The sequence below is a fragment of the Marmota monax genome, unplaced genomic scaffold (assembly GCF_021218885.2).
Source record: "Marmota monax isolate L192 unplaced genomic scaffold, Marmota_monax_Labrador192_F-V1.1 WCK01_AAM20220418_F8-fsc00228, whole genome shotgun sequence".
NCBI classification, from domain to species: domain Eukaryota; kingdom Metazoa; phylum Chordata; class Mammalia; order Rodentia; family Sciuridae; genus Marmota; species Marmota monax.
This window is the reverse complement of record NW_026695240.1, coordinates 2,553,983-2,567,892: the sequence shown is the minus strand read 5'-3', so window position 1 is coordinate 2,567,892 and position 13,910 is coordinate 2,553,983. Positions and strand designations below refer to the sequence as shown.

The 13,910-nt window shown below is 36.6% G+C and overlaps 1 long non-coding RNA gene across 1 annotated transcript in view; it reads right to left on the bottom strand.

Annotated features, from left to right (window-relative positions):
- The window catches only part of LOC131424004 (uncharacterized), a 59,158-nt gene that overhangs the window by 14,562 nt on the left and 30,686 nt on the right, over window positions 1-13,910 (bottom strand). The gene's annotated exons all lie outside the window — the stretch shown is intronic.

Here is a 13,910-nt window from a genome sequence, read left to right as displayed (position 1 = left end):
GTGAAATAAAGAAAAGGGGAAGGGAAGGCTAGATAACATAAAGAACCAAATACAGAAGTTCACTGAATTAGATAAAGGGAAATGAAGGAAGGGAGGGGGAATGGGAATAGGAAATACTGGAATGAGTCCGACATAATTTTCGTATGTACATGTATGAACACATGACCAGTGTAAGTAACTTCCCATCATGTACAATCACAAGAATGGTTAGTTATACTCCATGAAAGTATAATATGTCATAATACACTCTACTGTCATGTATAACTAAAAAGAACAAATTAAAAAAAATTAAAAAGAACCAAATATAGCTTTCCAGCTCTCCAGCTATCTTGACAGCTACTCTTGGTTGGGCGTAGTCCACATCTAAGGCAGTAAGATGGTGGCCCCAAAGAAGACAAAAAAAGTCTCTGGAGTTAATAAAGCTCCAACTTGTTATGGAAAGTGGAAAGTATGTGCTGGGGTACAGCAGACTCCGAAGATGATCACACAGGGCAAAGTGAAATTGCCCTCCTTGCCAATAACTATCCAGCTTTGAGGAAATCTGAAATAGAGTACTGTGCCATATTGGCCAAAATTGGTGACCATCACTACAGTGGCTATAATATTGAATTGGGCACAACATGCGTAAAATACTACAGAGTGCATGCTGTCTATCATTGGTCCAGGTGACTCTGATATCATTAGAAGCATGCCAGAAGACTGGTGAAAGGTAAAACATGCAAAATTTTTCTTTAATAAAACTTGGCAGAGCTTGTTTTAAAAAAAAGAACCAAATATACATTGATAGACTAGTGAAAAAGAAATCTAATAGAGTAGAGGAATGGGAGAGGGATAGAAGACAGGAGGGAAAAGGAGAAGATCATGAACTAAAATTGATTTCCATGCATGTATAAAGTTGTTAGGATGAACCTAACTACTGTGTAAAACTATAAAGCTGTACTTTGAAAAAAAAAAAAAGCAAAACTACACTGAGATACCACTTCATACCAGTCAAATGGGCTAACGTCCAAAAATGTATTAAAATACTCCATAGTAGGAGCAAAGAAAAGATTCACACATATTCCCTGTATTAAGCTAGCATCTCAAAATTATATTCCCTCCTCCTCCTCTTTGTTAAAGGATTTATTATGAAATTTTAGCGAGACAAACTGAAAGAATATTACAGTGAACAACCATATGCCTCCTACCTATTCTACCATTGATATTTCATGGTACATTCAGCTGGAATATTTACCAGTTAGGTTTGCATAAACTTGAATTACCAAAGAGTCTGAATTATTCACTTTGCCACTCTGAGGTGCTGTATGCATCCATTAATGTTTATTAGTGGACATGGAAATGGCAGAAGCATCCCAAAGGATGCCTCTATGTTCCTAACATATTCCTGCTTCCTTTTTGACAATTAAGGTGACATTCTGTAGGTGTCACACATACTTGACATCTTTCCTTTGCCTAAAGGACAGATTCTATAACAAGGTCATTGGAATCATCCTATCCCTTAGTGGAAGAAACTAAGATGTCAAAAATAGCAAAGTTCAAAGGTATGGGAATGAAAAGCAAACATTACTGGCTGACAAAGAGGACTTGCCTGATGAGATGTAATAATAAGACCTATTCCCTCCTTTGTTTCTCAAACCCACCTATTTTTGAATAAACAACAGCATACTATACTGTAGTTTAAACCATCTGTTTTCTTTTTTTTTTAAGAGAGAGAGAATTTTTTAATATTTATTTTTTAGTTTTCGGCGGACACACATCTTTGTTTGTATGTGGTGCTGAGGATCAAACCGGGGCCGCACGCATGCCAGGTGAGCACGCTACCGCTTGAGCCACATCCCCAGCCCCAAACCATCTGTTTTCTGATGGCACTATAAGTCTACAATTAAACTAGCTATTTTTGGTTACTGGGATGCATGGTGAGATAAGTACATGTTATTGAAATGGATCCATTCTTGTGTTTATGTTGCTTTAAAATAATTTCCATAGGGGCTGGCATTGTGGCTCAGTGGTAGAGTGCTTGCCTAGCACGGGAAGGACCCGGATTCGATCCTCACACCACATAAAAATAAAGGCATTGTGTTGTATCCATCTACACCTAAAAAAATAAATATTAAAAAAATAATTTCCATAGAAACACCAATGTGGTGATGCACACCTGTAATCCCAGTGGCTCTGGAGGCTGAGGCAGGAGGATTACAAGTTCAAAGCCAGCCTCAGCCAAAGTAAGGTGCTAAGTGTGGGCAGCCAGTCTGAATGATTTCGCATTCTCCTTCCCTGAGCGGAGAGGCTCTGACTGTCACTACATCTCATAGTAACCTGGACATTGCCTCTGTCCCTGAAGTTTGAGGACATGTCTTCAGATGCAGGCGTGTCATCCCTTGGATTGAGTATGCTCACCTGTTCCTTTGTGATATTACCCCTTTGCCCTGTTTGGGATAAAATGTTCCATGGAATTGCCCTTTGTGAATCCCCCGCTCTTGCTTTGCCTTTGTGCGTGGCCTTCCTAGATGTCAGTCAACCTGCTGACAGCAGACATCACAAAGTTAGACTCAACCTCCTGAAACTTGATCCCTTGCTTCATTTGGGTGGCTTCTCAATAAAAGGGTTCAGCACACTCACTCTCTTTCTGCAGACCCTTAAGGTCAAAGGAATCATCACAGGACCCCAAGGAAAAAGGTGTCTCTGTCTCATGTATGATTATTTCATGCAGTCCAGTTCCTTGGAGTTACCCTGAGTGTTTTTGTTGTAAGATTGCAACAGCTAAGTAACTCAGTGAGACCCTGTCTCTGATTAAAAATACAAAATGGGGTTGGGGATATGGCTCAGTGTTCGTGTGCCACTGAGTTCAATCCCTGGTATCTCCCTCCTTGAAAAAGTTCAAATTGATCAGCAACTAATTGAGGGCCTAAGCAATTTAGGAAGACCCTGTCTCAAAAAAGGGGGGGGGGTGTAACTTAGTGGTAAAGGGCCCCTGGGCTTAATCCCCAGTACCAAAAAAAAAAGAGAGAGAAGAAACAATGACTAAGACCAGGCACAGGGATGCTGCATGCCATAATTCCACGAACTTGGGAGGCTGAGGCAAGAGGACTACAACTCAAAGAGACCAGTCTTGGCAACTTAGCTAGAACTTGTCTCAAAATGAAAAGGGTTGTGGACGTAGATCAGTGGTGAAGCACCCTGGCTCAATCCTCAGTACTACAAAAGGTTAAAAGGAAGGAAAAAAGGGGGGGGGGGGTGGACAGCCAGTAAGTTCCTCAATCATGGATAGTAATGGCAACATCACTAACATCACTCTTCTGTTTAGCTTTTGCTGGTTGGGCATTCAGCAGCAGTAGTATCCACATTAGCTTGTTTGAAGGAAATTCATGTTAGTCCTAGGAATAACATCCATTTCTACCATTCTTTTGAACTGGAAGCTGAAACACAGGTGTGCTCAGTAGGCCCACACCCACAGGAGGGTATGACAGAGGACTGCTTAAGCCCAGGAGTTCCAGGATACCCTGAACAACATATCAAGATGGAGGAGGGGCAAGTGGGGAGATAGAATATTTATTCACAGGCTGAGTGTGGCTCAGTAATAGAGTGCTTACCTAGCACAATAAAGGTCCTGGGCTACCCTCACAATGCATCCATTAAATAATAAATATGAAAATTAAAGACACTTAAGAGAACTAAGAAAAGAAACAAATTCAGAGAGGGATACTTTATTCAGAAATATCTCTGCACTATGTACAGCCAGAAGTTTGAGAAGTTGTGCTCCATGGTAAATACAGAAATGGTAAATACACATCAACACAAATTACCCATTCTAGATATGAAAAATAAATTGAAAAAAAATTTAAATGAAGCCTTTGCACTTTAGGGACAATTACAAGCTCTAACATCCATATCAGAGTCCCAGAAGGTCTGAGAAAAAAAGTAGTTGAAAATATATTTGAAGAAAGAATGTTGCTTACCTCAAATATAAATTTCCTAATGTGAAACTGGGACATTTGGTTGGAACCCAGATGAAACGGACACTATTGAAAACCCTAGACGCTGAGGCTTCCCTTGGCTTGCAGAGGGGTATTTTCTTTCTGCATGCCCATACAGTCTTTCCTCTGAATGTGAGTATCCCTGGTGTATTTCTGTGTGTCCAAATTTCCTCTTGTAACGGTACCAGTCAGGCTGGATGAAGGTTCATACCAATGGCCTCATTTTAACATCACCATCTCTTTAACATAACCACCCTGTTTTCCAAATACAGTCACACTCTGAAGTACTGGGGTTTAATCCTTCAACATATGAATTTTGGGAGACACAATTCTCCCCATAACACACACCAAAATAAGGGTTTGGGAGCATAGTAAAATTGCTTTTTGTGTAGTTTCAACTTTTAAGAACCATGTTAATGATTTACGAACTTATGCAATCAAATGAATAATAATGAAGGAATAAAAATAGTCAAACGTAAACTAATATCATAACTTCCTTGGGAAAAAATTATTGAAGTAAATTCAAATGTATCTTAGCTAGGCACCTTGTCTAAAAATAGAGAAGCATAAATAAATAGTGAGATTTACTCAGTATTTTGGTTTTTACTATAGTACAGATTAGCACTCAAAAACTACATTCTTGTATATTATAGAATTGAACAAATTGGTAAAGATAATGATAACTGGAGCCAGGTTTTTATCTACTGGTGAAGGAAGATATAAAGATGGAACAGGTAAAGATTAAAATGAAAGCTATAGTCCTATTAGCCATATCTTGGTTTCTAAATATACTTCATTATAAGGAAACTGCTTTCTAGGGACACAGATTATTCCAAGTTAGAGCAAAGAGATTAGTACTTTGAACTGAACATATTGGCATGCTAGGAGGTAAGGATGTTCAAATAATAGAAATTAAAGGACACAGGAGCCTTAATAGGCTCTCACTGGCCAAATCTAGGGATATCAGAGTATGAAAATAAAAATAATAGATTATAACCCAGTGAATAAAAATCTGTGAATTCATACTGATATTAGTAAATGAACAAATAAATAGGGAAGAAGGGAAAGCTCTTCTTTGTATTATAATGCCAACTAGTTAATATTGACAATATAATGGAGGTTTTAAAAAACAAAGAAACTTCTACTTTGAAAACATCATACTAATGTAGATCTTTCAATATAAATGGATGTCAAAACTAGTGGGTGAAAGTTTAGTGAGAAATTATTTCTATTTTCAAACCATCTCCTCACAAAATATCTATCAATTACATACAATTACTAATTTTATAGTGATGAAATATGACAGACATCACCTTAATCAATTATGAAAGTTAACATCTCCAAATAATGGGACAAAGTCAATGTCATGTCTCTTCTGATGGAAAGCACTGAGGACACACTATCACTTTTGTAGTAGTCCTGCCACAGAATTCATAACCTGAAAGTAAGCATGGGAATCAAAAAACAAATCCAAATGAAGGGACATTTTACAAAATGTCAGTTTATCCTCTTCAAAAATGTAAAAGTGATCAAAGATAAGAGAAATGCCTTCAGTGTCTTCTATTTTATTGAAGAGCCTACATCCTGGGAGCTAATTTTTATCCCTCACACATCAGATAGAGCACTAATCTCTAGGATATAAAGAACTAAAAAAGCTAAGCACCAAAAAAACCCAAATAACCCAATCAATAAATGGGCCAGGGACCTGAACAGACACTTCTCAGAAGAGGACATACAATCAACCAACAAATATATGAAAAAATGTTCATCATCTCTAGCAATTAGAGAAATGCAAATCAAAACTACTCTAAGATATCATCTCACTCCAGTCAGAATGGCAGCTATTATGAAGACAAACAACAATAAGTGTTGACGAGGATGTGGGGGAAAACATACACTCATACATTGCTGGTAGGACTGCAAATTGGTGTAGCTATTATAGAAAGCAGTATGGAGATTCCTTGGAAATCTGGGAATAGAACCACCATTTGACCCAGTCTATACCCAAAGCAGTTAAAATCAGCATACTACAGGGATACAGCCACATCAATGTTTATAGCAGCACAATTCACAACAGCTACACTGTGGAGCCAACCTAGATGCCATTCAGTAGGTAAATGGATTAAAAAAAAAATGTGGCATATATACACAATGGAATTTTACACAACAATAAAAAAGAATAAAATCATGGCATTTCCAGGTAAATGGATGGTGTTGGAGAAGATAATGCTAAGTGAAGTTAACCAATCTCCAAAAAAACAAATGCCAAATGTTTTCTTTGTTAAAGTTTCTTATATTAATAACCTACCATGGTCACGTGTACACTTATTCTTAGAAAATAACACACTGAGGTGGTAAAGGGGGCAAAATATATACATAAAAAGAAAAAGAAGAGATGCAGGCAGCAGTGATAAGGCCATTTGGTGAAAATACAACAATGGGTAATATGAGTAAGAGGTATACTGTTAAGTATACTTAACAGTCTACTTAAAACTCATGCAAGTTTAAAGTTAAAAATGTAAGTATCCCAAATAAAACACTGTTGGCATGACTACAGCCATCTTCCTTTCCCCACCCCGACTTTATGAATACTATTCTTATTCTCCTTGAAAGATAAAGACTTGCCCATCTCTGTTCCCAAGAAATAGAAACTTGCCTTCTGTGAAATCAGGTGATGCTTGCTATGCCAGTCACAAGGACTAAACCCAGTCATGATCCTGGCCTATAAAAAGTAATGCTCAAGGGGACTGCTGCTGCTCTTTCCAGCTGGCTGCTCTCTCTGGGCAGACCAGCCTGTCGGGTGCCTGACAATACATCTGCTTTCTGCCTCAGTCCTTGGTGTGCCTGTGTGATCAGTTCTATGCCAGTTTTCTTTCAAACATATTTCTAAATGATTCTCACATTAAATATAAATTATAAAAGAAATACAGATCACCCAGAAATGGAGTAAAAAGAAACCAACATATCAAAGACTGAACCCAGGGAAACTGCCAAATAAAAAAATAATTAACAGAATTAAATGCCTAAAAAGGAGAAAAAGAAAACCCACTTAAACTCAGTTTCTCAATAAAAGAATATCAAATAAAAATTCAGATTAAAAAAAATGCAAGGTTTACAAAGCCCAAAGACAGCTTCTGAAAAGAAAAAAAAAGACTGATTAAATATGGTGTGTATGTACCATATCCTTTAGTTTTCTTTCTTCCAAAGCCACTAAAATGACCAATGATATTTTCATAATGTTAATTGCTAGCAAGAACACAAGTGTGTCAGATATTGTTGATTACCTTTCCCAAACTACACTTTTTGTTACTTCCTTGTTACAAAACTATTGATTTTCTTTCACAGCTATTATGTTCAGCTCAAGAAAACGAATCATGATTTGTCTAAGGCCAGTGATTTTCATTCCTGATTGCACATTAGAATCAATAGTCTTTAAAATTCTAAATGTTGAAACCATTCCAAACCTTAATATTTCTCTTATCACCTCACATAAGCTCAAGTCATTAGTTCTCACATGTAACAGCATATTAGAATCATATGGTGACCTATCTCTAATATATAGGGTTATAGAGGACTATTGGTTTTTCCTTATATTTCTCTATGTTTTCCAAAATATTTATAATAGAGATATTTTGTTGTAATGAAAGAAACAAAGACTACAGCAATCTTCAGAAAAGAAATTCCATTTGATCTGTTATTGAAAGAGTTTTTAAAAAAACACCTAAACATAGTATTAGGTAGAAGCAACAAGACATAAATCAAAGAACTGCAAAAAATTCAAATGTTTAATGCAAATTATTTTAATGATATATCATGTAGAAGGCAGTGCCAAGTAAGGGAAAAGAAAATAAGTCATTTTGAGTATATTATATTAGAATCATAGTAGGTAAATGAGAATTAGATTCCTAGTAAATAGGAAAACTTTGCAAATGGATTGTAAAGCTATGTATAATATAACTGAAAGACATCATCCTGGTTTTACTGTAAGATACTTTAGGGAAAACAAAATGCATCTAGTTAAATGCTATATACTTTAAGTTCTATAGCAGTCTCACAAAGAGGCAGTAATGAAGAAAGGGAGATAGTAGTTATCAAATACCTGGTATGCATCAAGTGTTCTATACATACATGTTATTTCAATATCAACAACACTGAGAAAAAAGTATTCTCTCATTCACAGGTTAAAAAGTTCTCAGGTGTATAGGTGAGATCAGAAGAAACTTTTTTCTGATAATAGAGCCCTAGGTCTTTATACCATATTTCAAACTATTTAAACTACAATGATTAAATAATCTGATTTGTTTATTTTTACAGTGAATTCAAAATTTGAATTAAAATGTTATTAGGAATAGATGGCAAATCTGTATAGGCAGAAAGTAATAGAACATGGTGGGGGTAAGGGGTGGAAGGGGAGAAAAGAGTATAAAAAAAGTGTAATAAGGGAGAATGGGAAAAGATACCACACAGAATGGACTTAGACCAAATGTTATTAAAACACAAAATATCAGACAACAAATATCTACATCTGTATCTAAATCTATAACTAATTTGTTCACATCTTCCACTTTCCAAAGTGTATTTGAGGAGGCTAAGAACATGAGAAAATTTTCAAAATCATACATAAAGATGTGGAAAAGATAGAAGTAGAAGGAGGCAATATTCAAAGAACTATTCACCCACATTTTTGTATTTCCCCTGGTATTTTCACCAGCAACCTGTTGCCTCAAAAGTCCAACACTTAGGACTGAACTGAGAAAAACTGTATGCTATGTTTCTGCTCAATTCCAAACTGAACTTCAGCATTCTGGGGAAAGAACATGGTGCATGAAAATGAAACTCACACTTTGTGGGGACATCATCAGCAGGTGAATTTTCAAGACTTTTTTCTTACAACTTTGCTGAGTTCAAGTTAGCATAGTCATTTTAGTTTATTAAATCTGCTTTTCTTGAAGGAGGAAAAAGAGGAAGAGAAGGAGCAAAAGAAGGGAAAATTAGCATAGTTATTTATTATCAAATACTCAGGTTAAAATTATGATGTTAACTGATAACTATCTGAAGGAAAACAAAATAGCTAAGACATTGTTGAGGAACAAGAGGTAAAAAGAGCTGGGCTTGGGGGGTACATGCCTGTAATCCCAGCAGTTTGGGAGGCTGAGGCAGGAGGACTGCAAGTTCAAAGCCAGCCTCAGCAACCTAGCAAGGCCCTAAACAACTCAGTGGAACCCTGTTGCTAAATAAAATGCAAAAAATGGCTGGGGATGTGGTTCAGTGGTTGAGTGCAATCCCTGGTTAAAAACAAACAAACAACAACAACAACAAAAAAAAAGGTGAAAGAACTTTCTCCAAATATAAATTGACAGTGAAAAAGATAGTATGCTTTATTACTGAAGGAGAGATAAATAATGAATGGCACAGAATATAAAATTGAAAACAAACTTGGAAACAATGATCACTTGATTCTTTGCTAAAGTGGTAATGCATACAAGTGAAGAAAAGATATACTTTCTGATAAATGATTCTGAAACAACTGAATTGCCATGTGGGGAAAAGAATAAAACAGAATCCTCCCCTAAAAAAATTAGTTCAGATAGTATAATGACCTAAATGTTAATAACTAGAAGACTTTTAGAAGAGAATACAGAAGAAAATCTCAGTATCTCAAGGTACAAGGACATTTCTTAAGTATTAATCATAGGAAAAGACTTTATTACATCCAAATCCAGAATTTCAACAAAATGATATAAAGAATAAAAACTGGGCTGAGTGCAGTGGCACATACCTGAAAAATCCCAGCTACGTGGAAAATCCCAAGTTCAAGTACTGCGTGGACAATGTAAGAAGACCCTGTCTCAATTTAAAATAACAAAAATAGGACTGGAGATATAGCTCATGGTAGTAATAAACATGCAGTAGGCCTTGGATTCAATGGAAAGGAAGGAAGGGAGGAAGGAAGGAAGGAACAAAAAGTGAAAAACTGAGCCAGAGTGGGAAAAAATTTGTCATATGTATAACTATCAAATGACTAATATACAGAAGTTATACACGTATGTATGTATCTACATATATTTATATTAACTACTGCATATTACAGAAAAACAACCCACCTAAAATCTGGCAAAATATTTCCACAAGCATTTTAGAAAAGAGGACTTTCTAATATCCAAGAACTGGTATTCAACTGCACTAATAATAAAGGAAATATAAGTTAAATATGAAAATATTAGACACAAAATTGGCAAAAAATAGAAAAGTATAACAAGGCCAAGAACTAACATATATATGGAGCAAAAGGACTCCCTGTAAACTGTTGATACAAGTAGAAACTTACACAATATTGTAAGAGAAGTGTTTAGCATTGCCTGGTAAAATCAAAGGCCCACAAACCCTATCAATAATTTAATCCTAGTTATATCCTAAGTATGTAGATGTACGCACTGGTGTATCCAAAATATGTGCCAAAAGGTTCATAATCACATGACTTGTTAATAGCTAAAAAGGGGAAGTCACATATTCAGTAAAAGGAGAAAAGAAAAGTAAATTACACTATAGTTTATTTTAAATATATAGGATAGCACATATAAGGCAATGGAAAAAATGAAGTATAATTTTAATGTGTTATAAACAAAGACACAAAAAATATATACTTGTACAATAGACATGTCTACTTGTAGAATAGACGAAAAATAAATCTGTATGGTTTGGGACTTCATGTATTGATAAGTACCAAAGCTCTAATAAAAGGCTAAGAAACTAGATGTGATGCAGTTCTGTTATCCCAGAGACTCAGAAGGCTATGGCAGGAAGATTACAAGTTTGGGGCCAGCCTTAACAACTTAGCAAAATCCTAAGCAACTTAGTGAGACCCTGTCTCAAAATTTTTAAATACATTAAATAAAAAAGACTACAGATGTGGCTCAGAGGTTAAGTGCCCTGGGTTCAATCCCTGGTAACCAAAAAAAAAAAAAAAAAAAGAAAGAAAGCAAAGAAATGGTCATATGATTATCATTAATTTAAACTTATTGTTTGTGGTTCTGTAGGAGAGTAAATTAGGGGCATTTTCAGCTCTATTTCTTGAACACTATAGCCCTTACATGTGTGTTTTATAATTATTTGTTAAACTATATACACCAATGGTTGTTTTAAGCCATTTCTAGATCTAATTTTGAAGAAAATAAACCAAAAGTATCCAAATAAATATTATGCCTCTCTAAAAGTATTTCTGAAATTAGGCTAAGTGGAAAAATAATTGAATATGATTCTATGTGAAAAGGTAGAATGTGCTACATGTAAAATGCTACATGAATTCAAGTTTTAAAAATTATATATTAGAGCTGGTGTTTAGCTTAGCATTAAAGCACTTTCCAAGCATGAATGAAAATATGGGCTTCATATCAAGCACCCAAAAAGAAAAAGATTAAAAAATTATAATTTATGCATGCACATAAAATATACTGGGAAGGAAATGTCAAAAAATTAGCACTGGTCTCAATAGGGAATTCAGGTTATCTTCACTGGGGATGTTTGTACTTTTGAAATTACTTAGTCATATTAATTTTAATTTTTTAACAAGACAGAAAATACTTTTTAAATAAAAAGACAACTCAAAGAAAAATTAAAACTAGCTGATAGGGCTGGGGTTGTAGCTCAATGGTAAAGAACTTGACTAGCACATAAGAAGCCCTGGGTTCGATCCTCAGCACCACATAAAGATAAATAAATAAAATATTGTGCCCATCTACAACTAATTTATAAAACTAGTTGAGAAATTCATAAGGGAAAATCAAGTGGTGGGAATCAAGGATTGGGGTCTGTTACCATCATAGTTTCTCAAAAAGGAAACTGGAGGAATCAGGTCACTGGATGTGGAACAACTTTCAAGAGAAGGAAAGGAAGTCATGTAAGTGACTTCAGGAAACAAGAGGAAATGACAAGCTACCTTGCAGATGTTTTGTGGATGTTCAACAGCCATGATTCCTCTCTATCCAAGAAGGAGGCTTCTATCCAAGCAGGGCAGAGCTGCAGAAGGAAACAATAGGTTCTTTTGTGGGGCCACCATACCATTTCAGAGGTCACCCTGGCTCAGTTCTGACAGCCCCGCACATTCGGAGTTTAGTCAAAGAAGTCTATGGTGTGCTACTTAATTTGGGCATCAGATAAAAGCAGAGACATTGACAGATTCTGTCCAGAACTCTCCCTGAGCTGACAGATCTATTGCTGGAGCGACCAAGGTGCCCCACTTCTACAGTCAGTCGCAATAAGGACAAAAAGTTAGAAACTCACTCACACCAAGGAGACACAAACATCGCAGGCACCCCAAACCTAAACACAACAGGACACACACACACAACCTCACAACCAGTCACAACTGCAGAGTCCATAGGCACCTCTCATTAAGCCTCCTATGACCGAATCAGCTCCACTCCATTCAAGTCCAAACGAGTCAAACCTGGTCTCACAAAGTCCTGAAGTTGTTCCCCAATTTCTTTGGAAAAGACCATCCAGTCCTCAGAAGAGGCTCAAGGAGGGGGAATTGGGCCTAGAGGCCTCTGAGAAGTAGAGTCCAGTAAGTACAGCCTGACCACAGTCCAATGGTACAGACAACTGACCAAACCAAAACTGCTTCAATGAAACTGCTCATCAGAGCTTTCCATGATTCTCAATTGACAAGGACTCCCTAAACCAAACTCTAATCAGGCTCCTCTGAGCCTTCTTTATTAGCTAGGTTTCTTCCTTAGCCTGTCAACTTCACTTCAATAAGAATCTTACTAAGCCACTTTAGCAAGAATCTTCTCCATCCATGAAAAACATAAAGTTACCTGACTCCTTACTCTACCTATTGGCTATAACAGCCCCCCAAACCCCAAAGACTATTGTACTAAAATAGACAGTTGCTGTACTCCTTAACCTTGCCCTTCTTGCCTTTTTAACATGTCTGGTGCAAGCTTTCTGTGCTGAGCCCAGCCTCAGAGCTGGCAGAATTATGGCCCTGCCAAAGATGTCCCCTTCCTAATTCCTAATATGTTACCTCATATGGCAAAAGGACTTTGCAGATGGAGTAGGAGCCTTGAATGGGGAAATATCCTAGATTAACTAATTGGGCCCAATATGATTGTATAGGTCAATGAATCTTTCCTGGATGACTTTATAGTCAGAGGAAGGTGTGACCACAGAAAAATAGTCAGAGATGTAACTCTGCTGGCTTCACAGAGGAACTGGGCCACAAATCAAGCAATATTGGTGACCTCCAAAAAGTTGGCAAACATAAGGAAACAAATTCTTCCTAGAGCATCGAGGAACATGGTCCTGCCAAGACCACCTTGCTTTTAGCCTAAGGCACCACCACATTTATAGACACCTGTTGCAGTAGCAGTTGAAAACTAATATACTGGTATAGTGCCTTAGCCTCAGTACTGGAAAGGAGTCTTGACCCTGTGACAGGAGGGGAAATCAATGACCACTTCAGATAAAGGACGTAGGCAATATGATTCTGCCGCACTGTGACATTTTTTTACTTTTGGAATTGACTTTTTCGTTGTGATATAATATAAAGCCAGTCTGTAGTTATTTATTATTTTGTACCTGATTTATATTAGATTGTGTATTAAAATTCTCTGATTAATGAAATTGTTTCTTTTTATGTAGGGGCCAGTACTGGAGATTGAACCCAAGGGCACTCTACTGCTGAGCTACATTGTTGGTACTTAGGAGTTCTTTGGGAGTTTTCTGTTTTATGAGGCAGGGTCTTGCTTGCTAAGTTGCCCAAGCTAGCATCAAACTTAAAATCCTCCTGTCTCATCCTCCAGAATCGCTGGGGATATAAGTGTGCTATATTTTTTGCCTATTTTTTTCTCTCATTCTAGAATTCTTCTAACTCCCATCTATAGTCTATCACTTTCTTCCATTTCTGCTCCAGCCTGAAAATTTTATTTCTTACAT